The sequence below is a fragment of the Mauremys reevesii genome, linkage group 9 (genome assembly GCF_016161935.1).
Source record: "Mauremys reevesii isolate NIE-2019 linkage group 9, ASM1616193v1, whole genome shotgun sequence".
NCBI classification, from domain to species: domain Eukaryota; kingdom Metazoa; phylum Chordata; order Testudines; family Geoemydidae; genus Mauremys; species Mauremys reevesii.
Window position 1 is genome coordinate 59,514,009 of NC_052631.1, and position 25,811 is coordinate 59,539,819.

Sequence of the window (25,811 nt, forward strand, 5' to 3'; positions counted from 1 at the left end):
CAGCAGGTCTGGGTCCTAGGTGTGGGGCCCAGGAGGCTCCATGTGCCACTCTCATCCACAGGCACCCCCCCACACACACACACCAGCTCGAAGCCGGTGCTCGGGGTGGGGGCAGCATGTGGAGCTCCATGGCTAGCAGTTGGACCTGCTGGCTGCTTCCGGGGCGCAGCACTGTGCCAGCCAGAACAGGTAGGGACTAGCCTGCCTTAGCACCGCCGACTGGACTTTTAAACAGCCTGGTTGGCATTGCTGACCAGAGCCACCAAGGTCCCTTTTCAACATGGTGTCCGAAAACCGGACACCTGGTCACCCTAGTTCAGGCTGATGTTCTGGTTTGGTTGCATGTGATCTGAAAACAGAAGGGAAGAGGTAATGCTACTGTAGTCTGTGGATTGCCCCTGCCTCTCGCAGGGAACTGACCTCTGAAACCCCGGTCTGCACTGTCTCCTCCAGTATTCCATCCTGGGGGCCAGGCCTCTTCTACAATCCCTCCTTAGCCTTGCCTTGGAGTGGGGGCAGGGCCCACTGCAGCAGCTGGGGGATGAGGCAGGGAGAATGCATGTCTACACTGCAGTGTGAGCCCCGCGTTAGTAGAACTCAAGTTGACAGCCCCTGGGTTTGGTAACCTAGAGTTTGAGCGTCTACACTCATTTGTAACCCCAGTATCAGAGGGGTAGCCGTGTTAGTCTGGATCTGTAAAAGCAGCAAAGAATCCTGTGGCACCTTATAGACAGACGTTTTTGGAGCATGAGCTTTCGTGGGTGCATCCAACGAAGTGGGTATTCACCCACGAAAGCTCATACTCAAAACGTCTGTTAGTCTATAAGGTGCCACAGGATTCTTTGCTGCTTGTAACCCCAGGTTAGGGATTGTTGGACCCTGGGTACCAATAGCATCTGCACTGCATTATATGGGTCTGAGTGGCCCGCACTCCTCCCCCGCTGCCACACACAAATCCCAGACTGCCTAGCAGCCTCCCAAAATATGGCCACTCTAGCCATCTGTCTGTGGGGGAGCAGGCTGAGTTTGGGGGAGCTCAGAGCTGCTGTGGGGGACAGGCTGGGTTCAGGGGGAGCAGGATGAGTTTGGGGGAGCCCCTGTAAGTATGGCTGACATTCTTTGTTCCCAGACATACACATGTACATTTAGCCCTATTAAAATGTGGACTGTTTGCTGGTGCCCAGTTTACCAAGCTGTCATGCACCAGCTATGTTTCTTGGCTTTTCCCTGTCACAAGATCATTTGGCACCCAAGAAAAAGAAAAACATTCCCAGCATGAAAGAAAGCAGCCAGGAAGCCCAGCAAAAGCAGCTTTGCCAGCGGGAGGACATGGCATGGGTGTCACCTCTGACATACGCTGGCGCAACTCCACTGCCACTGCCCTATCATTCTGGGCCATGCAGCCCTCTGCCATCACATCCCCCCTTCCTGTGCAGTGAGCCACCTGCCAAGCAGGGCCAGCACCAAAACCACAGGCTGCCTCCACTCTGGCTCAGGGAGAAGACGGTCTCTGTCTGCAGCAGCCCGCTGTAGTGACCAGGCCTAGGCACCACAGGAAGGCAGGGTCTTACACGCTGCCTCAGAGCCTTTAACACCCCCGCCCCCGCACAAGAATATTTGATTCTTTTCTGCTCCTGGCTTCCACGTTCCGTGGACAACCTAAGCTGGCTTCTGTGTCAGCCGACTGACATCAGCAGTGGAGGATAGGCTGGCCTCTCGGGTTCCGTTAACACCCCAGGGGTTAGGGACGCTGCAGCCAGCCAGTCAGAAGCAATCCCGGGACAAAGCTAAGGAGCACAGGGTTCTGGGTGGCGGAAAAGCCAGCCCCAACCCCAGATCAGAGTCACATCCATCATGATGCCCTCCCAGAACTAAGCACCCCATCCACCTGTTGCCGGCACAAAAGGCCTGAGGCTACAGCAACAGTGGTTCGTTGCCCGGAGTGCCTCGCTCCAATTAGACACACCAGGGTGGAGAAGCAAAAAAAAGTTTATTTGAGATCTCAAAGCGCAGGATGCTTGGAGACACACGTCTCAGATCAAGCATACCTCATACAAGCAGCTTTCTGTCTTTATACATGATCTTAGCTAAGCATGTCTATTACCCCCAATGCCCAGCTCCCCCCTCCCTCCCCCTCTTCTCCCTCCTTTCTAGTTCCCATACATCAAGCACATTATGAAGCAGCAATTATATTGAGCTGGTTAAATCATACTTGGCAAAAAATATATTATCTCGTTAGTAACTTTTCTTGACCGGTCATTCTGTTTCACTCCCTTTAGCCAGGTGCAAGCAGGCTGTATAATTGCCTCCCGGTACTGATAACTAGTTGCCACACATTCCATTCTTTCCATCTAGCCTGTGGGGTTAATTAAAGTTTAAACATGGACGCAGTTTGGACAAGCAGAGGCCTAATACAGGGAGCCTTCATTGGCACTGTCATTTTCCACCCCTCTGTCAACACTGGGCCATGCCTGGTGCCACCAACACACCCCTCTACCCTTTTTGTCCCCAGCATTGGAGTCACCATCCTGCTGCCTTTCACCTCGGTATCCAGACGTTACACGCAGTGCAATGTTCCCTGATAGGCACCGTCGTCGATGTACCATCACCAGCTCCGCTAGCCCACCCCCACAGTGGCAAACAGCAAGTACCTCATGGACACATCCTTCTGGGGTCTGCACCCCACCCTTCCCCGGTGGCACACCCTGATCCTGGCATTGGCCACGACTGAGAAGAATCCAATCAACGTCTATTTCAGGAGCCCACTTCAGCCTATGCTCTGAGGTCAGGAGGGGTCTGTTTCACAGCTTTCTCTGCTACAGGTCCTTGGGCTTCATGCTCTTGGACAAAGCGGACTGCCCTGCTCTTGGGAGAACCGCAGGCTCAGAAAGCTGCTGCTGCACTTGCCCCACTGGTTTTATGCAGAAGGCTCAGGCCAGAGAACCAGCCACTCCAGGCAGGAGGCCAAAGTGTCCCAGGCCCGGTCTGCACACAGAGCTTACCTAACAGTGAGACCAATTTAACAAAACCAGAGCAAAGCCCTGTGTGGCTGCTCCTATGTCAGGTTAAACCTGGCTCATAGCAGTTCAGCTTGTGTGGGTGAGTGTATGTTAACTGGAACCATCCCTTTAGTTAAACAGAGCACCCCTGGGTGCCATGGGGGGGGGGGAAACCCGGCACTGCTACGTTCGCTGGGTGTTTCAATCTGCTTTCCCCATCCCCAGGTTGGAGCCTCCCCCCAGCTCGGGGTTCGGTTCGTGCTCGTGATGGGGAAAGCTCATGAGATCTGGTTAGAGACGTGCCCCCCATCTGGCTTCTCTAGCTGAGGCCTTGCCCCCTCCCTGGAATAAATTCTCAGGGGGTTTCCTGACCTTCTGCTCCTGCTCCAGCCAGATGCCTCGGAGGACACTGGTGGCATCTGGCCATCACAGCCCTGCCGCAGGAACATGCAGTTCAGGCTCATGTCTAGGGCATGGGTTTGGGTGGGGTGATGCCCAGCCCCAACTGCTGGCCAGGCTTCTCGCTGGACCATCAGCTCCTCCGTGAGCAGCACTAAGGGCACAGCTGCCTCACTGGGTTCAGGGGCGGCTCCAGGCACCAGCACGCCAAGTGCGTGCCTGGGGCCGCAAGCCACGTGGGGCGCTCTGCCACTCGCCACGAGGGCGGCAGGCAAGTTGCCTTCGGCGGCATGCCTGCAGAGGGTCCGCTGGTCCCGTGGCTTCAGCGGACCTCCCACAGGCATGCCGCTGAATCCGCGGGACTGGGGACCTCCCACAGGCAAGCCGCCAAAGGCAGCCTGCCTCCCATGCTTGGGGCGGCAAAATACCTAGAGCTGCCCCTGACTGGGTTCACCCCAGAGCGCTGCTTGCAGCTCGCTTTCCCTGGCACAGCACATGTGGGCAGCTGGGGGACAAGGAGGTCAGTGCTGCCTAGAACCCAGAGCTCAGGCTCACTACGGCCCCACATTTATTCTGGGATTGGCCATCTGGCATGGCCAGCCTCCCTCTTCTTTAGTCTGCACAAGGGCATAATCCTTCCTGGGCTGCTTGAAAACGGTGTAAACCTGAAACACTCTGACAGCAGAGGGAGCAGGAGGGTCCAGACAATAATGACCTGATGCAACAGTGCCTAGGAAGAGCCAGATGGTGGCCCCAGCCCATCATCAGGCCCTGTGCGCACAGTAGCAGGGAGGGGGTCACTGCTCCTGGAGCAGGGGGAGGGGGAAAGATTTCCAGCAATTTAAAGCGATTTTCCCTGTAATTTACTTTATACATTAACAAACCTCTGCACTGGATCAGGATTTTCTCCTCCATTCCTTCCCAGCTCTGCCGCTCAGCCATGCACTCAGGAGTGTCTAGACTTCAGGCCATGAGCCCTTAGATGGCATTGCTCCATGAGACAGAGGTGGGCAGGGTTGGTGCAGCTGATAGAGCACTGGGCTGGCAGATGAGCTTTGTTCCTGACGCTGGCTCTCTGTGCCTCAGTTTCCCCACTGATACCTTGGGGTAATGAGACCCACCTTTGTAAAGCACTCAGGGACCAATATCAAGGGCTCCTCTCTCCCTTTCTTTATTATTCCTCATGTCTCTGTTTCTAAGCCCCCTTGTTCAATCAACAAAGGAAACACGGCTCCTATTAATTAAACTTACAACTGTGCTGCCAGTCCCAGCAGATAGGTCCAGGGCTGAATAGGCTCTAGGGACCCAATTCCCTTCCCACCATATGGGCAGGGGGCAGTGCTGGGTGGGGGGTACTGCACAAAGCAAAGGGCTCTAGCAGGCTCATGAGAGGTTACCTGATGCCCCCTCTGCTGAGGAGTTTCCTCTTCTGCTGTGGAGTTTCCTGCTCTGCTGTGATATGGCCTGTTTCCAGCAAACTACTTGAAAGCCCAGAGAGCGTGGCTGCTTCTGCCTGAGACAAACCACCAGCATTAGCTCTGCCCCTGAGCACCCCTCACCGTCCAGATGGGGTCTGCCGGGCGTGCTTCGTCCAGACGAGCAGCGCGGCTGGCGACGGACGCCGCTGGACTCATGAGCGGTGCTGCTGTGACAGGCCGCGACAGGCTGGGCTGGCAGCCCGAAGACAGTAACAAGTAAGACGTGCGCTAAGGACGGACGACACCGCTTGGCCACAGCAAGAACAGACCAGAACCTTTGCTTCCTGATAGTGCACTCGGCACTGCTGGGAACTAGATTCTAGTCCTGATTCCGCCACAGACCTTAGCCAAGTCCCTTCCTTTCTGCGTGTCCCACCGTTCCCACGTGTAACGTGGGGAATAGCGATCCTGAGCTACCTTCTAAAGCAGGTGGGGATCGGGGGCGGGAAGGGAGGGGGAGTTGCAGAGGTTACTCAGTCTCCCGTAGACAAGCCATGTGACTTTTCCTACCCTGAGCACCTCCCATGCAGGTCTCCCCGGTTCTGGGATTCGGGCCATGCCACACGTCTGGTGGCTTGTTTGCTTGGCCATGTGGCAGAGAACGTGAACAAGCTGCCTGTGTAAGCAGGGAGATGAGCGGCCTGTCATTTCCGACGCAGCCTGCACAGACAGGGCAGAGCAGGGAGGCTGGTGTGAAATGCAGATGAGCTCTGCCCCCTCAAACGCTTTCCCCAGCAGACTAGAGCTTTGTGACAACAGTTCAGTAAATAGATCCCAGCAGCCCTCCTGTTCCCCAGGTGCCCGGGCTCTCTGCCCAGGCCTGGGCTGCTCCGGAGGCCATGGTGCGTGCTGGGAGCTGGGCTTCTGGTCCAGCCTCATGGGGCCATGCTAGCGAAAATGTCAATAACATTTGTTTTCATTTAAAACAAGCTTTATTGGGCCTTTGGCTGGGGTGGCCCCGCAGGCTAGTGGTATGATCCTCGGTCTGTCAGCTGGGCTGTCCAGCCAAACATAGCATGGCGGCCAGGTTTGGCGCCAATACACCCAGCCGCTAGCGCCAGGAGGATTCCACAGGCGCCAGGACAAGTACCACCCTGCTGGGGCAGGGGGACATGCCCTGCACTGCTTGGTGGCTGGGGGAAGACAGAGCTGCCAAATGGCAGGGGAAGGGGGTGTTCTTTCACCCACTAGATGGGGCGGAACTCCCAGCCTACAGCCTGCACTGATGTATGCAACAGGCTGCTATGTGTGCACGAGGACATCAGGGTCACTATTCATGGAGGCGGGGGTACCCGGGGGGGTGGGTGTCACTGCTCCTGTCTATATGTGTGTCTGGGGCTGTTGCTATTTGGAGCAGTGGAAAGGGTTGTGCTTTGTATGCAAATGGTTACAAATGCAAATCCCATCTACTCTACTAAAGGCAGTGCAGCCTAGTGGCTAGAGCACCAGATGGGGAGTCCGGAGACCTGGGTTCTACTCCCGGCCCTGCTACTGGCCTGTTGGGTGACCTTGGTCCATTTTAAGCCCCTTGCTGTGCCTCGGTTTCCCCATCTGGAACATGGAGATTATGATCCTGAGATCCCCACCTGAGCTTTCCCCACATGATCTAAAGGGAGCTACAATCCATCTATCTACAGCCTGTCCCCCCAACCCCTGGACAATGTAAACACCAGCCCATCATGCCGGTGGTCCAACCCGAATGGGAGCTGGAGAATCCTACCCCTTTACCTGTGGAGCCTCCCAATGGATCCAGCCTGGGGCAGCTGCTGACTGTGCGCCCCACACCTGGCCATCACAGAGGGGCAGGACCTGCAAGCAAGACTGGGAGCCCCTTTGTGTCTGAGTATGGGGCAGTGCCAATGGGCTCAAGGGAACTCACAAAGGGACCCTGGAGAAATGGAGAGGACCCTTCAGGGAGGTTCTGCTTGCTCTGCCCTGGCCCACTCCTGGAGCTCAGGGGTGGGGGATTCAGCAGCAAATGTTTTAAACTGCCCATTCCTCCTGCGTGCTAATTAACAGGAAGAATCTCATGTGGCCCCACTCCATGGGGTATAACTAAATAGCTGCTCAGCTGCTGCTGTCCACAGCCCGGGCGCCCTGGGAAGGAGCATGTGATGCTGGTTATTCATGGCTGGATAACAGAGCCTGTGGCCTGCGCTGTTTTCCTATGCTGTGATCAGGGCAGAGAACAAGAGAGGAGCCCAACATAGCAGTTTCCTAACACAGGAAGCTCCAGAGTGGAAGCAAGCGCCACTGCCAGCCATGGACACCCTGCCTGCCACGGTGGGACCAGAGCAAGCAATGGGAGTCAGTGTCACCTCCCTAGACAGACCAGAGCAAGCAATGGGAGTCAATGTCACCTCCCCAGACAGACCCCCTGACCCAGACCCACCCACGGTGCCCGCAGGGACACTGTACCTGTATCCGTCAGCCCTGGCATCAGGATATCTCAACACACTTTACAAAGGAGGCCAGGATCATTATCCGCATGTGACAGACGGGGAAACTGAGGCACCATCCAAGCCCCTGGGTGAGGCAAAGTGACTCACTCCAAGCAGCAGAGCTGAAATAGAATCCACGTCTCCTGGGTCCCACTGCGGTATCCACTAGGCCCTGCTGCTCAGGGGACTGAAACAGCACGGCAGCTGAGAAGCAGTCTGGGATATGAACACTGAAACTTGGGGCTCAGGGGGCCCCAGCCCTGAGATGTGGGACTGGCTGAGCCCCTGGGCTTGGTAACAACATTTCTTTCCATCCCGGCTGCTACCCCGAGAATGAGCCGCATGCTCCACTGGCCCATGAAATCCGACTGTTTCAGGCCTGCCCCAGTCTCAGCCCTCTCTCATCTCCAAATCCCAGCCCTCTCCAAGGGTTTGATTAAGAGACCTCCCCAACCTGCCACTTTAACCAAGGGTCCCTCCTCCTTCCTCTAGCTCCTAGGAGCCACCATATAGCCCCCTCACCCCACACAAGCCAAGACCCCACTCCCAGGCTGTGCAGAAAATGCAGGCCAGCAATTCCTGCAGAGGACTGCAGCGGTCTCACTGCTACGTAGGCACCAGGAGTCACAGAAGCCCAGCCTGGCCACTGCTGGGTATGGTCTCCCCTGTCCGATGCCCCCAGCTCTGGCAGGAGCTGACACCAGCAGGCTGGTCACCCAGCCAGCTGCATTCCCCTCTTATTTGCCCTGCTCCTGTTGTGTGTAAAGGCATCACTGTCAGGGACAGTGTCAGTGTAAACACCTCGATATCAATGCCAATCACTCTAGTGAAATGAATCACTGTTAATGAGCACCAGTTGCCATCTGGGAGCACGGCCACCCCGGACCAGCTATTCATCAAGTCCTGACGCAGGCAGGGGGCTATGACTGATGAGCCAATGAGGGAGTGATCACTGCACAGAAGCCTGCCCCTTCCCCCCCCCCCGCGCACCAGGCAAACCCCTGGCACCGCTGTCCCCACCCCCACCCCACCCCCCGAGCCAGGCAAACCCTGGGCACCACCTGCCCTGCAAATAGTGCTGGTGAAGGAGAGAGGTATCCCCTGCCCCAGCAGTTGCCAGAAAGGAGCCCTGCGCTGCAGAAGGTGAGATTGGCCCTGGGGAGAGGGATCAGGCAGAAAAAGCCTCTGTTACTAACAGGGGTGCAGCTCTGACTAGAGAGCCGGCAACTCCAAGGATCCACTGCTGCCCACAGGGGTCACCAGATGAGATTAATAGGCAGCCGGCTTCAAACAAGTGAGAGAGGGTCCTTCATCCCACGCACAGTCACCACGTGCAACTCAATGCCAGGGGATGTTGTGATGCCAAAACTATAACTGGGTTAAAAAAAAAAACTTAGATAAGTTCCTGGAGGATAGGGCTGTCACAGAGTGTGGGGGAGACAAGGCCCTGCACCCCCGGCTTCCTGCAATTTGCCATGACTCTCAGCCAGCCAGCAAAACAGAAGGTTTATTTAGACAACAGGAACACAGTCCAAGACAGGTCTTGCAGGTACAGACAACAGGATCCTTCAGTTAAGTCCCTCTTGGGGGGCCCCAGGGAGGCCAGAGCCCTGTCTGGGCTCCCCTCCATTTCCCAGCCAGCTCCAAACTGAAACTCCCTCCAGCTGTCTCACTCAGCCTCCCCCCCGACTCCTGCCCCACCCTTTGTCCAATTTCCCAGGCAGAGGTGTCACCTGTCCTCCAACCCCCTTCCTGGGTTCTCATGTTAGGTGCTTAGGTATCCTCCTTCAAGGAAAGTCTCCCATCCCCCAGTGCAGACAGTCCCAGCAATACTCCCCACCCAGTATTCAAAGAACACATTAAGAACATTCCCAGTTCGTCACATCGGCCAGCAATGGCTATTAGCCAGGATGGGCAGGGATGCAGCCCCTTGCGTTGGGCGTCCCTAGCCTCTGACTGCCAGAAGCTGGGATCACTTGATTGCCTGTTCTATTCATTTGCTCTGAAGCACCTGGAACTGGCTGCTGTAGGAAGACAGGCTAGATCAGTGGCTCTCAAACTTTTTTACTGGCGACCCCTTTCACATTGCAAGCCTCTGAGTGCAACCCCCCCTAATAAATTAAACACACTGTTTAATATATTTAACACCATTATAAATGCTGGAGGCAAGCGGGGTTTGGGGTAGAGGTTGACAGCTCTTGATCCCACATGTAATGACCTTGCGACCCTCTGAGGGGTCCCAACCCCCAGTTTGGGAACCCCTGGGCTAGAAAGATCTTTGGTCTCACCCAGTACGGTCATTCTTGTGTTCAGGGATGGACAGTAACAAGAGGGTCTGGCTTTGGCTTGGGCTAGTGGGAGCATGGCATTCTGGGATAATACCAGCCAGGGCAGGTGTCCATCCCCCACAGCACCCCCACACGTCTAAGCCACATTCATCAAGTGCCACACATGGGAGATTCTGCCTCTGCCAGCTGCAGCCCCTCCTCTGCGGATTGCGTGGCCAGCACTGCTGCTGGGCCAGAGCCACCATCGCAGGGAATGCAGCACTCCTGGTTACACAACCCCAAGATGCAGCTGCTTGGAGCACATCTGAGCCCTCAGCCATGAACATCCTGGAGATTACATAAGGTGCCCTCGGGGGGCCACCGGCTTCACCGCCACGCCCCGTGACCTCGCCCTCGACTGGGCTGCCCTGCTTTCTGTGAACACCTCTCCGCAGGGATCTCAATGGGGCTGGCTTGATGCCTGGGGCAGGGAGCAACTCTTGGACTGTGAAGAAATCTCTCGGATTCCCCACTTGGGGACCCTGGAGCCACTGGCAGCAGCTCTTAGCACCCAGTCACCCAGCACACCAGGACAGAGTGTTAGGTTCCCTGGCACCTCCCAACATGACCCCCGGCTTTCAGCGGCTTGTAGCTTTGCCAGCAGTTGGCGGGGCAGGCAAATCAATGGCTGGCTGGTTCCCCCAGGCAGGGTCTTGTATGAGGCACATCCTGGGAACGCGGGGAGTCAACGTCCTGTGTCTAGCTAGGCTGCAATCAGACAGTAACCCCTGACCATATTGGCAGGAATGACACTATACGTTGTATTTGATTCACTCTCTGGCAGCTGCAGCATAGAATCCCAGAACTGTAGGGGACCTTGATCATCTAGTCCAGTCCCCTGCACTGAGACAGGGCTAAGTATTATCTAGACCATCCCTCATGGGTGTTTGTCTAACCTGCTCTTAACAACCTCCAGTGACAGAAATTCACAACTTCCCTAGGCAATTTGTTCTAGTGCTTAATCACCCTGACAGTTTTATCTAATGTCCAACCTAAACCTCCCTCCCTGCAATTTAAGCCCATTGTTTCTTGTCCGGTCCTCAGAGGTTAAGGAAAACAATTTATCATCCTCCTCTCTATAATAACCTTTAACTCACTTGAAGACAATGTTATGTCCCCCCTCAGTCTTCTATTCTCCAGACTAAACAAACCCAGTTTTTGCAAGCTTTCCTCAGAGGCCATGTTTTCTAGATCTTTCATCATTTCTCCAATTTGTTCACATCTTTCCTGAAGTGCGGTGCCCAGAGCTGGACACAATACTCTATTTGAGGCCTAACCATCATGGAGTAGAGCGGAAGAATTACTTCTCCTGTCTCGCTTACAGTTACAACACTCCTACTAATATAGAATGGTTTCCTTTTTTTGCAAGTGTTGCACTGTTGACTCATATTTAGTTTGTGATCCACTCTGACCCTCAGAACCCTTTCCACAGTACTCCTACGCAGTCATTTCCCATATTATAAGTGTGCAACTGATTATTCATAGAATCATAGAATATCAGGGTTGGAAGGGACCTCAGGAGGTCGTCTAGTCCAACCCCCTGCTCAAAGCAGGACCAATCCCCAGACAGATTTTTACCCCAGTTCCCTAAATGGCCCCCTCAAGGATTGAGTTTACAACCCTGGGTTTAGCAGACCAATGCTCAAACCACTGAGCTATCCCTCCCTCCTCCTTCCTACGTGGGGTACTTTGCATTTGTCCTTATTGGTGAATATGAATCTTCCATAGGACAGAGAAAGCTTTGAGGCAGGGGTGTCTTAGAGGGATGATAAAGGCCCCTCACCCCACCCCCTCCTCTCTTACCCCCTATCACATTATTGATTTGAACTGGGACCGTACAGAACATGGTTGCAACCAAAGTCCTGTAGTGGCACTAAATCTTGTATAAAGGGGGTCAAATGAGGTGTCTAAGACCAGGTTATGGGTTGCTGGTTATGATTATGCTGTCTGTATGCATGTGTCATTTTTATAGTTGAAGTTATGAATATTGGCTCTATACTGTCTGTATTTCAAACTTACGCTGTGCTTCTGGGTGACATCCCAGACAAGTTGGTATTAGCTCTACCTAGCCTGCTTGATGGCCTATTAAGGACCATCAGCTATACAATTGACCCATTGAGAGAAGGCAGATATGCCTTGTAACTCAGCAAAGTATGCAGGAACTTGCCCATGTGACTCCAGACTCCATTTTGCTGTAATTTTCCACAGTAAGAACAAAGAGGTTTTCTTACACCTGGAAAAGCCTATAAAAGGCTGATGCCTCATCTCCATCTTGTCTTCAATCCTGCTTCTTATCTCTGGAGGAACTTTGCTACAAATGGAAGCTCTACACAAAGGACTGAATGACCCATCCCAGCTGTGGATGTACTCCAGAGACTTAATTTGAACCTGCAAGCCTGAACCAAGAACTTTGCCATTACTGTATGTAATTGAGTCCATTTAACCAATTCTTGCATCTGAAGAAGTGGGTATTCACCCACGAAAGCTCATGCTGCAAAACGTCTGTTAGTCTATAAGGTGCCACAGGATTCTTTGTTGCTTTAACCAATTCTATCTCTCATCTATATCTTTTTCCTTTTATGAATAAACCATTAGATTTTAGATTCTAAAGGATTGGCAACAGTGTGATTTGTGGGTAAGATCTGATTTGTATATTGACCTGGGTCTGGGGCTTGGTCCTTTGGGATCAGGAGAACCTTTTTTTCTTTTACAGGGGTATTGGTTTTCATAACCATTCGTCCCCATAACAAGTGGCACTGGTGGTAATACGGGAAACTGGAGTGTCTAAGGGAATTGCTTGTGTGACTTGTGGTTAGCCAGTGGGGTGAGACCAAAGTCCTCTTTGGCTGGTTTGGTTTGCCTTAGAGGTGGAAAATCCCCAGCCTTGGGCTGTAACTGCCCTGTTTTAAGCAATTTGTCCTGAATTGGCACTCTCAGTTGGGTCCCGCCAGAACCAGCATCGTTACACCCCCCGACCTCTCCCAGCCCCAGAAGCCTTGTGGGGTAGCCAATGGGGAGGTTTTCCCAGCCCCAGCTCCCCTCTCATGGAGCCCCCGGGGTGATACCTGAGGGGGCGGGTGGGAAATGTCTGAGAACTGACAAATGCAGTGTGCTCACAAGCTTTGCTGGGACAGACTGGCCCATGACCCGTGCAGGGCAGCGATGGCATGGGGAGAGGTTACAGAACTGCACCTATCAGGCTGTGTTTGTGCAGCAGGGTACGAGTAGAGAGAGAGAGGCCGGTATGACGAAGTGGGAATGTTCTTAATGTTTTCTTTGAATACTGAGTGGGGAGTATTGACCTGGGAAGCTTACAGGGGAGTTTTGCTGGGACTGGCTGCATTGGGGATGGGAGACTTTCCTTGAGGGAGGATACCTAAGCACCTAACCTGAGAACCCAGGAGGGGGGTTGGAGGCCAGGTGACACCTTTGCCCAGGAAACTGGACAAAGGCGGGGGAGGAGCCGGGGTAAAGCTGAGTGAGACGGCTGGAGGGAGTTTCAGTTTGGAGCTGGTTGGGGAAATGGAGGGGAGCCCAGATGTGCCTCTGGCTTCCCAACGGGGCTCTGGCCTCCCTGCCTCCTCCCCGCCCCCCAGATGGGCCTAACTGAGGTGGATCCTGTTGTCTGTGCCTGCAAGACCTGTCTTGGACTGTGTTCCAGTCATCTAAATAAACCTTCTGTTTTACTGGCTGGCTGAGAGTCATGGTGAATCGCGGGAAGCTGGGGGTGCAGGGCCTTGTCTCCCCCACACTCCGTGACAGCAGGTGAGGTCAGCTGCTCCCTGACACGTCATGCTGAGATCCTTCCTGGCAATGGGCACAGCATCTGCTGCTGCCAGACGGGACTGTGCAGTCCCAGGGAGAGGGGCCAGATTTCACTAGCTAGGAGCTGGCTTAGCTAGCCCCAGCCCGACTGTGCTGGCTGCTTCAGAAGAGGGTGTGCAACACCCAGAAACCCTCAACAGTGACTCCAGAGACTTAATCTGAACCTCACACATAAAGAAGCCCTTCCTGGCCCCCAGCTCCGGCCTTGGAGCAAGAGGACAGTCGCCTTCTCTCTTGCTTTCCAACCGCTTCTTCCCAGTGTTCCTAGCCTGGGGCCCTGCAATCAGAGAGAAAGGAACCAGGGCTTGGATCAGTGCTGAGGCACTTCTGGGTCCTCGTGCCCAGGGGGAGGTGTGGCCCTGGGCGGGTAGCCCTGATGCCAGGAGAGCTCCCATCCCAGCATGGCAGCTGATGCCTCGAGAGGGCAGAGACAGGAGAAGGAGAGAAAAGAGGCTGGGGGGCCCTTCCTCACCCCCCTTGTGAGTCTCTGCTCTGCACCCTGGAAGCACCCTCCTCCCAGGACACGGCTGGGATCAAACCCTGCTGCTCCTAAGACAGCCAGAGGCTGGTCTCCGCTCTCCTCTAGCCTTCTCCTGTCAGCTTCTCAAAGGCCAGTTGACACCATATCCTGCGCAGCGCCGGGGCATTGGTAAAAGAGAAGAGCAAAGGTAAGCTAGGGCCGGAGGTTGCTCTCCAAACACGGCCTCCTGAGTGCTGGAGGAGCTGCACGGGGCCCTTCAGAGCCTCCGTTCACTGGTGACCAAGCCTGGCTCAGCCCTGGTGGCCCTCTGCCTAGGGCTGGAGCCAGGCTCAGCATACAGCATTGGGCACTCGCTGGGTGCACCATGAGAGTGCTCAGCCCCTGGGGAGAAGGGCCCCTCCGTGGCTAGGCTCGGAGCAGGAGCGCTGCTCCTGAGGGCATCCCACCCCGGGATGTGGAGAGGGGAGTTTCCATTGGGGACCAGAAAAGGAAACATCCAGTGCGGCTCAAGTGGAGGGGGAGGGGGCCACTTCCCAAGCGCCTTGTGGGCTGCTCAAACATCGTGCTCCTCTCTCATCACTCCAACCCCCCCATGGGCACCTCGCCAGCTCCCCTTTGCTTAGAGCAACTCTGATCCAGCCCCCCATCTTTCCCACCCACAGCTCTGCTTGCTGCACCCCACCGCTGCTCACACCCCCACATGCTGCCCAGCAGACAGGCACACAGGGCCAGTACTGTCACCCCACTCTGTGCTCTAGCACACCTGCCCTTCCTCCGGCCTGCTGGGCTTATTAGCACACAGCAGCATGGTTGCTTTAAAGGACACACACATCTTGGCTTCAGCCCATCATTCGCTGATCCTGGAACGGTCCCCACTCCTAGGCCTCTCTCCTCCTGACCTGCTGCTCTGGAGGCCTCCTGCCCAGATCCTCTGGCCAACACCACACGTTGCCTGGCCCCTGGCTGCCGTCTCACCTCTTTGGGCCAGCCGAGCAGTCGGCGCTTCCATCTCCAGCACCAGGAGTCAGCCCATGGACATCCCAGGTGTATCGTCCTGAGAAAAGTACCATCTCCCAGCATGGAGGGGCTCAGGCTACATGTGCTCAGATGCAAAAGTTTCCAGCACAGGCAAATATCTGAGACAGAGACAGCGCTGTGATGTGCCTCTGATCTCAGCCAGAGGGAATCAGAATGGTTTGAGTGTGTGTCATAGCACCTGTACTGCTGAGCGCTAATAGAGATTTTCCTTTAGCTCCAGGGCAAGCAGGCCATGCTGTGGGAGCAGCAGTGCCTGAGTTGTGCCTTGGCTACAGATGTGACATTTTGGGTGGGGAGCCATGCCATGCCTAAGCAGTCACTCATTTGTTAGGAAAAGTCCCATGGACATCTAGCTGTAGTTACACACTACGATATATGGTGAGTCTGATGTACTGGTGCTGTATGGCTCTGTGCAAAGTGGCCCCTGTGGGAAATACACCAGTGCAAAGTCCTTGCCTTGAGGCACAGATGTCTTCTTCCTGCCACAGACAAGGGGACAGCTGGCCATGCATGCCCCATGTTGCCCACTGTGCCTGGGAATCTGTCCCCCTCTCTTCCCCCACAGGGCAGCAGCTTTCCCAGCAAAGACCTCATGCTCCTGTGGTACAACAATCGCTGTCCCTCTACATAGGTTATGGGGACCCCTTGCTTTCCTCTCCCTAAAAAGCGAGTGGCTGTGGAATTGGTTCTGTCTGGTGAGCAGCAGGTTGCCAGCGCGTCTCCCACAGAGTGCACCCAGCCTGTGTTATCAGCGCCGAGGTGCCATGGTCAGGGGCGGCTCTAGGCACCAGCAAAACAAGCTGGTGCCTAGGGCGGCAAAATGTAGGGGGCGTCCCCTGCCGCGGGGGGGGGGGGGGCGGCAGGCTGGGCCGGTGGACCTGCCGCTGGCATGCCTGCGGGAGGTCCACCGGAGTACCGGACCTGCCGCAGGCATGACTGCAGAGGGGGCGCTCGTCCCGTGGCTCGGCTGGACCTCCCGCAGGCATGACTGCGGCAGCTCAAGCGGAGCTGCCGGACCAGCGAACCGCCCGCAGCTGCGGGAGGTCCAGCCGAGCCACGCGGGACCAGCGGTCCCTCTGCAGTCATGCCCGCGGGAGGTCCGCTGCTCCTGCGGCTCCGGGGCGCCTCCCGCGCATGACTGTTTGGGGCGGCCAAAAACGTAGAGCCGCCCCTGGCCATGGTGACAGATTAGATGAGGCAGGACAGACAGATGAGCTAGAAGTCACTTTGCAAACACTTTGGGAAGCTAACACAAATTCACACCCATGTCTGCAGTGTCAAACCTGACTGGATTTGTCAGCCGAGGCCCGTTCACACTCATTTGGGGCACTTTGCAGTTATTCTGGGAACAATAACACCAGCTGAGATGGAATAGAACGAAAGCCTGACGCTGATTGTCATTCTCGCCAGAACAGAAAAGGCCTCCCTAATGAGCCAGACCTGAGAGGCAGCTGCAGAGACCACGCGCTTCACTTGTAAGAGAAAATAATACAGATAAATCCCAAATCTCAGGCTGAGTTAGCTGTACACAGACATACACACTCACGCATGCCTCTAATGCAGCAAGTGCAGGAGCACTTCTCTGCCCTCCATGGAAAAGGCCAAGGGCTCCATGCCCTTGCCCTGCAACTCCCCCAAGATCTATGGATATCTTGGGGGATCTGTCGGGAGACATGGTAACTTTCCACAGGGCGAAGGATGCACTAAGCAGGCAGCCTCACTGCCTTGAGGCCCTTTTAAGCGCTTCATGGTAGCAGCTCTGGTTTGTTCCTCTCCTAGGGCTCGATTCAATGGCAGGAAGGTCCTCCGGAGGAGCCAAGGCATGAGAAATGTTTATTGCATTTCATCTGAGCCACTGGAGAGCAATAAAGGAAAGAATTTAAGTCAAGCAAATGCTGGCTGCTCAGCAAGGCAAAATCTCTGGCTTAAAAGGGTCACAGAGGAGGGGAGTGGAAAGTCACCAAAGAAAACTTCCCCTTTAACAGCCTGAAATGGTGCAGTCTGGAGCCAGGCTGGTCAGAGCAGGCTGGAGAGCTCAGGGCAGGCAAAGAACGAGATGGCAGTGGAGGGTGGGACCTGGTGTCATGGAGTCCCCGGGCGATGCTTTGGAACTGCTCCCCACAAAGCCAGTCAGGGCTTTGGGGAGCCTCCTCTCCCTCGGAGCAGACTGTCTTCAGGGCAAGAAGCTCACACGGCTTCACCTTCCTGGGTTTGACCTTGGAGCATTCAGCATATGCCCCTCCGTGCGCTTCCCACAGCAAGTCCACCCAGGCAGGGTCCTGGGGAAGCCAGAGGGTACTGCACCCCCACTTCGCAGTTAGCCAGCCAGTAAATCAGAGCTTTATTAGATGACAGGAACACAGTCTAAAACAGAGCTTGTAGGTACAGAGAACATGACCCCTCATACGGGTCCATCCTGGGGGCAGCAAGCCAGACACCCACATCTGCACTCACTCCACAACCCCAGCCAGCTCCAAATTGAAACCCCCTCCAGCCCCTCCTTTCTGGCCTTTGTCTCTTTCCCGGGCTAGGATCTGATCTCTTCGTTCACCTTTAGCCATCCTCTTGCAGGGGGGAAGGGCCCTGCCCATTAGTTGCCAGGAGACAGAGTGTCGGCCAGAAACTGAGGCACCCACACAGTATTCAGAGGAAACATTAAGAACAGTCCCACTTTGTCACACCTGGGCACTGGGTTCAGGCCCTCCATCTGGTGCAGATTTCCTTTTTGGCCCTGGGGAAGTCACTTGAGCTCGCTGGACTCTAAAACAGGGCCAATAAACCTTCCTCCATCTCATTATTAGATTGGAAGCTCCCTGGGCAGAGTGTCTCATTCCCCAGACCTATGCAGCACCCAGCATGATGCCTCGCCTTAGGGGCTGTGGGCAACTGTAAGTGAGCCTGCTGCCAGCAAGTCACTGGAGCACGACCTGCTCAGCCCAGCAGCGATCCACCCCCAGGAGTCACAGAGGGGACAAGGTGGTATTATTAGCTAGTAATGAATGAAGATTGCAGCAGAAGCAGCCAGAATGTGCTGGGTACACTCTGGGTACGCGCCAAGCCCAGAGGAGGCTGCAGTCCCCACACGCATGGGGGCAGTGCCACAAGTGCTGTAGGAAAGCAGGCGAGCCAGCGGTGGCTGGAATTCAGTGCTGACAAGGGGAAAATTCAGCTCTTGGCCCTGCAGGGCTGGGGGGGGAGCCCAAGGAGGGCTGTTCAGAGCGATCTGTGGGGATGGAACTAGCAGCAATGGGATAAGACAGAGCTAAGGAACATTGCTGCTGAATCCTAGAAAGCGTGTAGGAGCGGACTGGAGTGCATCCACCCATTGGCCTCCCTTCTCTGGTCCCTGGTCCCAGCACAGGCTGTACCAGCAGCAAGGAGGTGAAAATCACCACAAATGCATACAGAACCCTGACCCAGCCAAGACTAGCCTATGCCATGCAGCGGGGAAGGGCCTGCCTTACCATGGATAAAACACCTGACTGGTCATGCCATTATCCCATCCCCCGGGCATCGAGGGGAACATCAGCAGTGTGGGGCAGAGCCCTGGGGAATGCACTGCCCTAACACATGGGGGGATCCTTCCCTGCAGTCTGCCTCCAGGGCCTGTCCAGGCTGCACGGGCCATGCTGCACTCCTCTGCTCTCTTTGCAGGGTGCTATGACCTGCAGCAATGCAACCAAGATGGGGAGCAAATTGAAAGAGTGGAATTTCGGATGATCATTGATGCCCCCCTGGGGACCCCCACGAGAGGCAGAGGGGATGGGGGAGTGGAGGCATGCAGGCTGCCTGAGGAAATCTAACAGAGCCCAGGGGAGATGGCGTTGCCAAGGTTCCCGAGTGCAGCTGACCCCTTCTGCCAGCTGCTTTTGCTGCTTCACTGTCCCCTTCAGCCCCCCATGCAAACGTCACACCCTCTGCCTCCCTCGCACTTAGACCCATGTACAGGCACCACTGACCTGGGCTGAATTCATGACTCGCCCAAGACTCCACACTGCAGCAGAGCATGAAATGGAACCCAGGAGTCCTGACTCCCAGCCTCCTGTTATAACCACTAGACAATTCTTCCATCCCCACCTCAAGGGTGTCCCGAGAGAGCTGGTCAGTGGATGGGGCTGAGCAGGGCCAAGCCAGCAGGAGCTCCCTTGGGCAAGGCTGGGCAGAGCAGCTCCCAGGGTGCGTGATCTGGAAGGGCAAGGATTCCAAACGGCGGATCAGCTCATCATTCTGAGGCCGCGATGTCTCACAAGCCCCCTGTCCCAAAGCTTCCCAAACATCTGACTCTCACAGGCCCAAACTGCAAGGGGGAGCCTCCCCTCCCAGCAGTACCACTACTCCCACACCCTGCACCAGGCTGGGCCACCATCAGCAGCCAGCAGGACAGGGCCCAGGTTTGATGCCAGTGTGAAGGAGAGCGAGGTGCCAAGCTCACCCCAAGCACAACAGCAGCCTGGTTTCCCCTGCAGTGCAGGCGTGCGCTGTGTGCTCAGTGTCCAGGCCCGAGCAGAGGAGTGTGGTGCATGGCCTGATGGCGCTGGATACTGGGAAAACACCGGGATGCCAGATAGCTGTCTGTCGTTTCCTCATCTGAAGGGCTGGTGTGTCCTGGAGGGGCTGTTCCCTAGGATTTGGCACTGGTTGGTGCTCAGCCTGCTGTGACTGCTTCCCAGCAGGTATCAGAGGGGCTGGTGCAGGAGCCAAGCCAGGCCTGGTACCTCCACTCACCAGCCATGTGTTACCCACAGCCAATGGGTCTCAGGGCTCCCCAGCCACAGCTGCAAGCACCAACCTGAGGCTGGCTCCTGTCCACCTGCCACAACAGGAAGGATTTCAGCAACAAGAACCTGGGGAGTGATCAAATTGTCCTGCTTCAAGACAGACAGACCCATACCCACAGGGGGCCAGAAGGAACTTGGCCTGGGGCAACTTCTCCCACAACTGCGGGCATCAGGTACCTTCCTCTGAAGCAGCTGGAGATGGGCACTGTCAAAGCAGGACACTAGGCTAGAGATCCAGCTGACAATTCCCATGTGAGACTGAGGGCTCATCTACCCTTAAAATGTTACAGCGGCCACAGTGCTTCAGTGTAGACACTACCTGTGCGACAGGAGGGGTCTTCCCAGCACTGTAGATATTCCACCTCTCCGAGAGGCGGTACCCGGGTTGATGGAAGAATTATTCCATTGCCCTAACGCTGTGGGTACAGGCTGTTTCTCAGGGTGCGTGGGTGGATTTTTCACTCCCCTGAGAGACGTAGCTACACTGATGTAAATTCCTAGTGTAGACCATGGCTGAGTCCCTCACATCTCTGCCAAATTCAGGGCCTGATCCTGATCCTCCCGCAACTCCAGCCAGGAGCTGAATTCCAGAGGTGTTCCTATCCCTGCAGCGGGGCGGAGCCTGACCCTGTCCAAACCCCACTTCCAGCCCAGAGACCCCACAAATGAAAACCTCTGGCAGTGTTGCAGCTGGACCTGCGGCTCTGTGCTAATACCTGAGAGTGGGGAAGTGAAACTCCCTAAACACACAGGCCAGGCAGGGCACAGCATCCACGCAGGGCGCGACTTCCATGTAGAACCCGGTGCTGTTAACACAAGGCACTTAGGGCCACACTTCTAAAGGGATCTAAGCACCTGAAGCTGCAGATAGGCCTGGGCCAGATAGATATGGGATTTTCAAAAATGCCTCCAGCCCTGTGTATCCACACAACCCCTGGTACTGGCAGCGACTCTGGAGCCCACAGCAGCCTGGTGAGACGCGAGGGGGCACTTTGCATTTGCCACAGGCCCGCAGCACCCCATCTGCCCTGGTGACTGGAAGACTCCGGGCTGAGACTTGTGTCAGCTGTGTGTCCAAGTCTCGCCAGACCCTGGAAACTCTGCTCAGTCTTCCCCATGGCTGTGCTGCACAGCTGCCTCCAGCTGTGGGAGATGGCAGGAGCTCAGTGGGAATATAGGCAAAGGGACAGGGCTGGGGACTCTGAGCCCCTGACCCTCCAGCACTCCTGCTGAGAGTTGCAGTGGGGCCAGGAGCCTCTCCAACCCAGAGCAGCCCTGGGGAGAGCTAGTGCCCGTAACCCAGGTTGTGATGCTTTCTTGTCCTCCAGGGATTCGAGAAACAAATTGAAATTAATTAACTAATTACCCAACATCTCTTACAGCTGTGATGAAGCAGCTGTGGCAAACACAAACCAGCAAACTCAACCAGCTAAGGAGCTCTCAGTAGCAATTTGTACAGGCTTGGGGGAGAGGAAATGACACTGCCCCCAACCCATGCAATGGCTGAAGCAACAGACACTGCTGAAGGCAAGGGGTCTAGCAACTCCCCAGAGAGCATCCGTGCACCTTGGGAGGCTGCCCAAGGGCCCCCACCCCTTCAGCGGAACACAGGCAGCTCTGTGGCTGGCAGGGCTGGCGGGGGCTGCTAGTCTGGCAGCCTCACTCTCACTAACGGCCTCAGCGGATCGCAAGGGGCTGGCACCAACCGCAGACCCGGGGCTTCTCCAACCTGTTGTGTTTGAAAGGCTGTGGGAGGGGGAGCGAGACAGCTGGCAGGCTCCCCTCTCCAGCTGTTGGGCAGGCTGCTTCCTTTGATAAAGCACTTGGCAGTACTCCCAGTTCTGTGTTTTCTGGCATGTGCGTGCAGAACAGGCCTGCACAGAGCTGCGGCTTTGCTCTCGTTTTCCACTTTCCCAGCAGCCCCCCTGCCCTCCTCCCATGCACACGCTGCCCCCTGCTGGGCAGGGGGGTCCCTGTTGCCCCAATGGCCGGGGGTAGGTCTCCAGAGGGCATGGGTGGGTGGCTATGCCAGCCACAGCCCTCCACCACAGCGCCCCCTCTCCCCTGCCAAGCTCTTTCTTGGTGCTGTAACTAGGAAGCCCCCCATACCTCAGCCCCCCTCTCCCCCTGGACACTGTGTCCTGGTGGGGACGGAAGGGCCTGCTGTGCATGTTAATGGCCCTGCTAGCACACAGCCGTTTCACGCCCACCTGCCAGCCTGAGCCTGCATCTACTGGACTCCCAAGGCAACTGGATCCCGTCCTGCTATGTGAGAGCCGGGCTAGGATCAGGGATCCCACATGGGGGGAGGCTGCTGAGTCCCATGGCAGAGGGTTAGTCCTGGGCATACACCGCAGGGTGAGGGGTGTGGCATCTAGGCCCAGATCCTCCAAGGCCCATTGACACCTAGGCCCCTGACTCCTACTGAGGCCCTAGCAACAGGCCAACTGGCCCAGCCAGGAGATGAGCCTGCAGCAGAGTGCCAGACCCCAGCCCATGGGGTGGTTCATATCCGGGTCACAACTTGATACCAAAATCTCTATACTGGGCCATACTGGGACCCCAGACCAGAATGCCACGAACCCCACAAACCCCTGGGGCTCTGATCAGAGCCGACCTGACCCTCTGCCCAAACTCAGACAGAATCGGAACCTCCTCCCAGGGCTTCAAGAAAGAGCCTGGCAGGGCTAAGTGGGACAGAGCCAGGAGCTCTGGGAAAGGGTCCCTGCTGCTGGGGCCTCTCCAGAGCCTGGCCAGAGCCCTGCGGACTAAGGCAGGCAATGGGCGAGGGGACCAGGGGTCAGACACACATTCTGCCAGTGAGCCCTACTCAGCAGGTCCCCAGTGTCTCATGCACGCAGCTCCCCTCCAGGCACTGCAGCTCTGGCTAATGGTCCCAGAGCACGATGGGGCATGTCCCCCTGAACCACAGTCAGCAGTGGGGCTCCCAGCCCTGCTGGCAGCATGGCCACAGCCCATGGGATCCCAGGGCCAAGACTGTTCAGCCAGGCACCCCCAGCATGCCCTGCCACCACCCTCCCCCGCTGCCAGCCACAATGCCCAGCTGCCTGTCGGACCACAGCGAGCCCTAGATTCCTGGAATCACCCTGCCCAGAACCCTCCTCGCCCCTCTGGGCATCTCACTCATGGCACAGAACGAACCGGCTGCATTCGAAGGTCATTGCCCTGGAGAGCGGTGCACTGGACCCGGGTCATCTCATGTAACGAGAACAGGGAAGGTCAGGGCTGCTCCACACAAGAGTGTCATGCACCAACATGGGGCCTTTCCCTAGCCCTCTCTGCCTCCTGCACTCCGATCTGGAGTTCCAGGTTCGGTCCCTACTGGCCACGACCCATCAGGGGCAGGACCTTATGCAAATAACAGCTGGGCAGCAATATGGGGAGGAAATTAAATTAAGCTAAGCCTGGGTTAAAGAGCTTGGCGGGTCTTCTCCCGAGGACGTCCCAGGCCTGAGCTCCCTGCAGCCCAAGGGGGCCATGGAAAATCACTTTCCTAGGATCCAAGGTATTTGCTTGTTCCCAGTGGGATGCTGGGGCACAAATGGAAGCAGATGCTCAGTGAGTGATTCACCCCACTGGCAGGGCCCTTCTCCCAGAGCACTGAGCAGAGGTTCTCAGTTGGGGCAGTGGCAGGGGAGCTGTAGTGGAGGGCTGGTCTGACCCGCCTTCCCCCAGCATGGTGAGATCCAGGGAGGCAGCCGCATGTTAGGAGAGGGTTGGATAAGGAACAAACGCTGTCCCCTGCCATTAACTATATCAAATCCCAAACGCCCAGCACTGTCCATGCTGCTCATGCCCCGGGCACCAGGCCCAGTGATTCCCAGGTAGGTCTCTGCCCCGCTCAGTGATGGTGAAACACCCGTGTTGCCCCCAGGCTAGGCCAGAGCAGACACCAGCCAAGCAGCCTGAGGCCCTTTGGCTGAGGCGAGGGCCAGTTCTCAGCTGTTTGGTTTGCCCCAGAGGAAGCCATTCCCCAGGCAGGACCCTTGGTGCCCCAGGAAGGAACCACCAGGCAATCTGCACTAGGAAGCCGAAGGCTCAGAGCCATGCTTAGCACTGGCAGCCACTACTCTGCAGTGTGCGGGGAGCAGCCGTGCCGTTAATTGAAGGGTAGCATGTTATATAATGAGAGAGAGGCCAGGAAGCTGCCAGTGTGGGGAGAGAACAGGGAACTGAAACCCACTGATCAAACCCAGGTTGCTGCGTTCCCAGCCCATGCCAGCCAGCTTTCAAGCAAATCCTTGAATTCCATCTCTTTTCTTTTCTCTGTCAATGCTTCAAAGGTTATGGCCAAGCACAAAGCACCAGCTTCGTGCAGCTCTGGGGTTCTTCATGCTTAGTCAGTCTGGCAAAGATTGATGCCTGTGAGACAGGGGCAGCAGTGCCAGACTGTACAAGGAGAGGGACGGAAAAGCAAACAGCTCTGCCGGTGCCCCTCAATCCCGATCCACAGTCCCTGCTCCTCCAGCCCTAGGCTCCCCCACTGTTCTGCTGACACCTCTCAATCCTAACCTACAGCCCCCATCCCTTACTATTCCAGCCTTGGGTGCCTCATACACACAGCTCTGTCACTGCCCCTGAACCCCACAGCTCCCTCTCCAGCCCCACTATTCCAGCCTTGGCTCCCCACACCCACTGACACCCCTGAATCCCAGCCTGGGCCTCTCATTTGGAAACTGCTCCCTGCTCTCCAGAACCAGCAGACAATCATTCGGACCAGGACGTTGGCCCAGTACCAGATGTGTTTCACTGGGGCCCTCACAGGCTGTACACCAAGCAGAGAGAGTGCTAATCAAGGTGCCCAAGAATGCCCTCCCTGCACCCACTGCCATGCCCTTTGCTCTCATTGGCACAGTCCTGCTGGAAGAGACCCTCCCCCGGGCGGCCGAGCACACTGATTCCAAATCCTAGAGGCTCTCCAAGCATCAGGTGGTGCGCCTTGGCACCTAGCAGCCAGCAGGATGGAAGGGCTCACGGCAGGTGCAAGGGCAGAGCATGCCGCTTCATGAGCAGTGTATTTCCAGTGGTGCGATGTTAACGAGTCTTTCTGTTGCATAACGTCTGGCTCACTGCTTCCTGGGCCACTGCCAGCATGGGGATGAGTCACCCAGCATGGCCTGCAATCCCCTCTGTGCAAGGAGAAGCGGGGACAAATAAGGAATGAAGCATGCAAGAGACTCAGCTCCGGCTCCCACCATGCAGCAGCACATGCAGGACATGGCGACTCCACACTGGCTGGAGACAGTCTGATTCAATAGGGCAGCCACCAGCCACTGGGCAGCATCAAAGCCTCACTTGTCGTCTGAAAGCCTGTTCCCAGGAACTCTTCAGCCCAGTCTGGGCCAGGCTGAGAGCACCTGAGGGCTATGCCAGGCTGAGCCTTTCGAGGCGCTTCCATGAGCTTGGCCAGAATTGGAGGTGGCACCGTGATTTGTCGACAGAGCCGCAGGCATTGTCCTGGCCCGCTCAGCTGAGTCTTCTTGCAGGAGGTCAGCCAAGGACATGCACAAACTTCCCTTTTGCGTGCACCAGGGCTGAGCCGGCTATTAATATCCTGCTTGGCCTTTGCAAAGAATCCTGGGTATTTTGAAGCTGGGACATTGAGTTAAAACTCTTCCCTTGCTGACATTTAACAACAACACAACACAATAAGCTGTCTGCTAGGCTTGTACCTGCAGCCCCGCAGCGTCTGTTGGAAAGCCCCAAGCTTGGCAAAGAGCCATGGTCCAAGCCCACGCTAGCGCACACGGTGCGGGCTGCTGGCCCTCACTGCCTTGCACTGTGTCCAGCCGTTCGGCATCATGTTCCCAGATGTCACCCAGCCGGGCGCATTTCTTCCCATAAATGGTCAATTGTATTGGACAAGGGTGTGTCAATGGGGCCAACAGGGTGTGTGCACCGCTGCCCTCTGCTGGGTACAATCAGTTCTGCACAACCGCGTGTCAGGCCCTGGCTGCAAACAGGGAGTCTCTCCTTGCTCAAGCTTCTGGAATGAGAGGATTGCAGCTCTGTTCCTTCTGCCCC

At 56.1% G+C, this 25,811-nt stretch overlaps 1 protein-coding gene across 1 annotated transcript in view; it reads right to left on the bottom strand.

Moving 5' to 3' along the window:
* TSC22D3 (TSC22 domain family member 3) overlaps positions 1–25,811 on the bottom strand; it is a 53,120-nt gene that overhangs the window by 11,163 nt on the left and 16,146 nt on the right. The gene's annotated exons all lie outside the window — the stretch shown is intronic.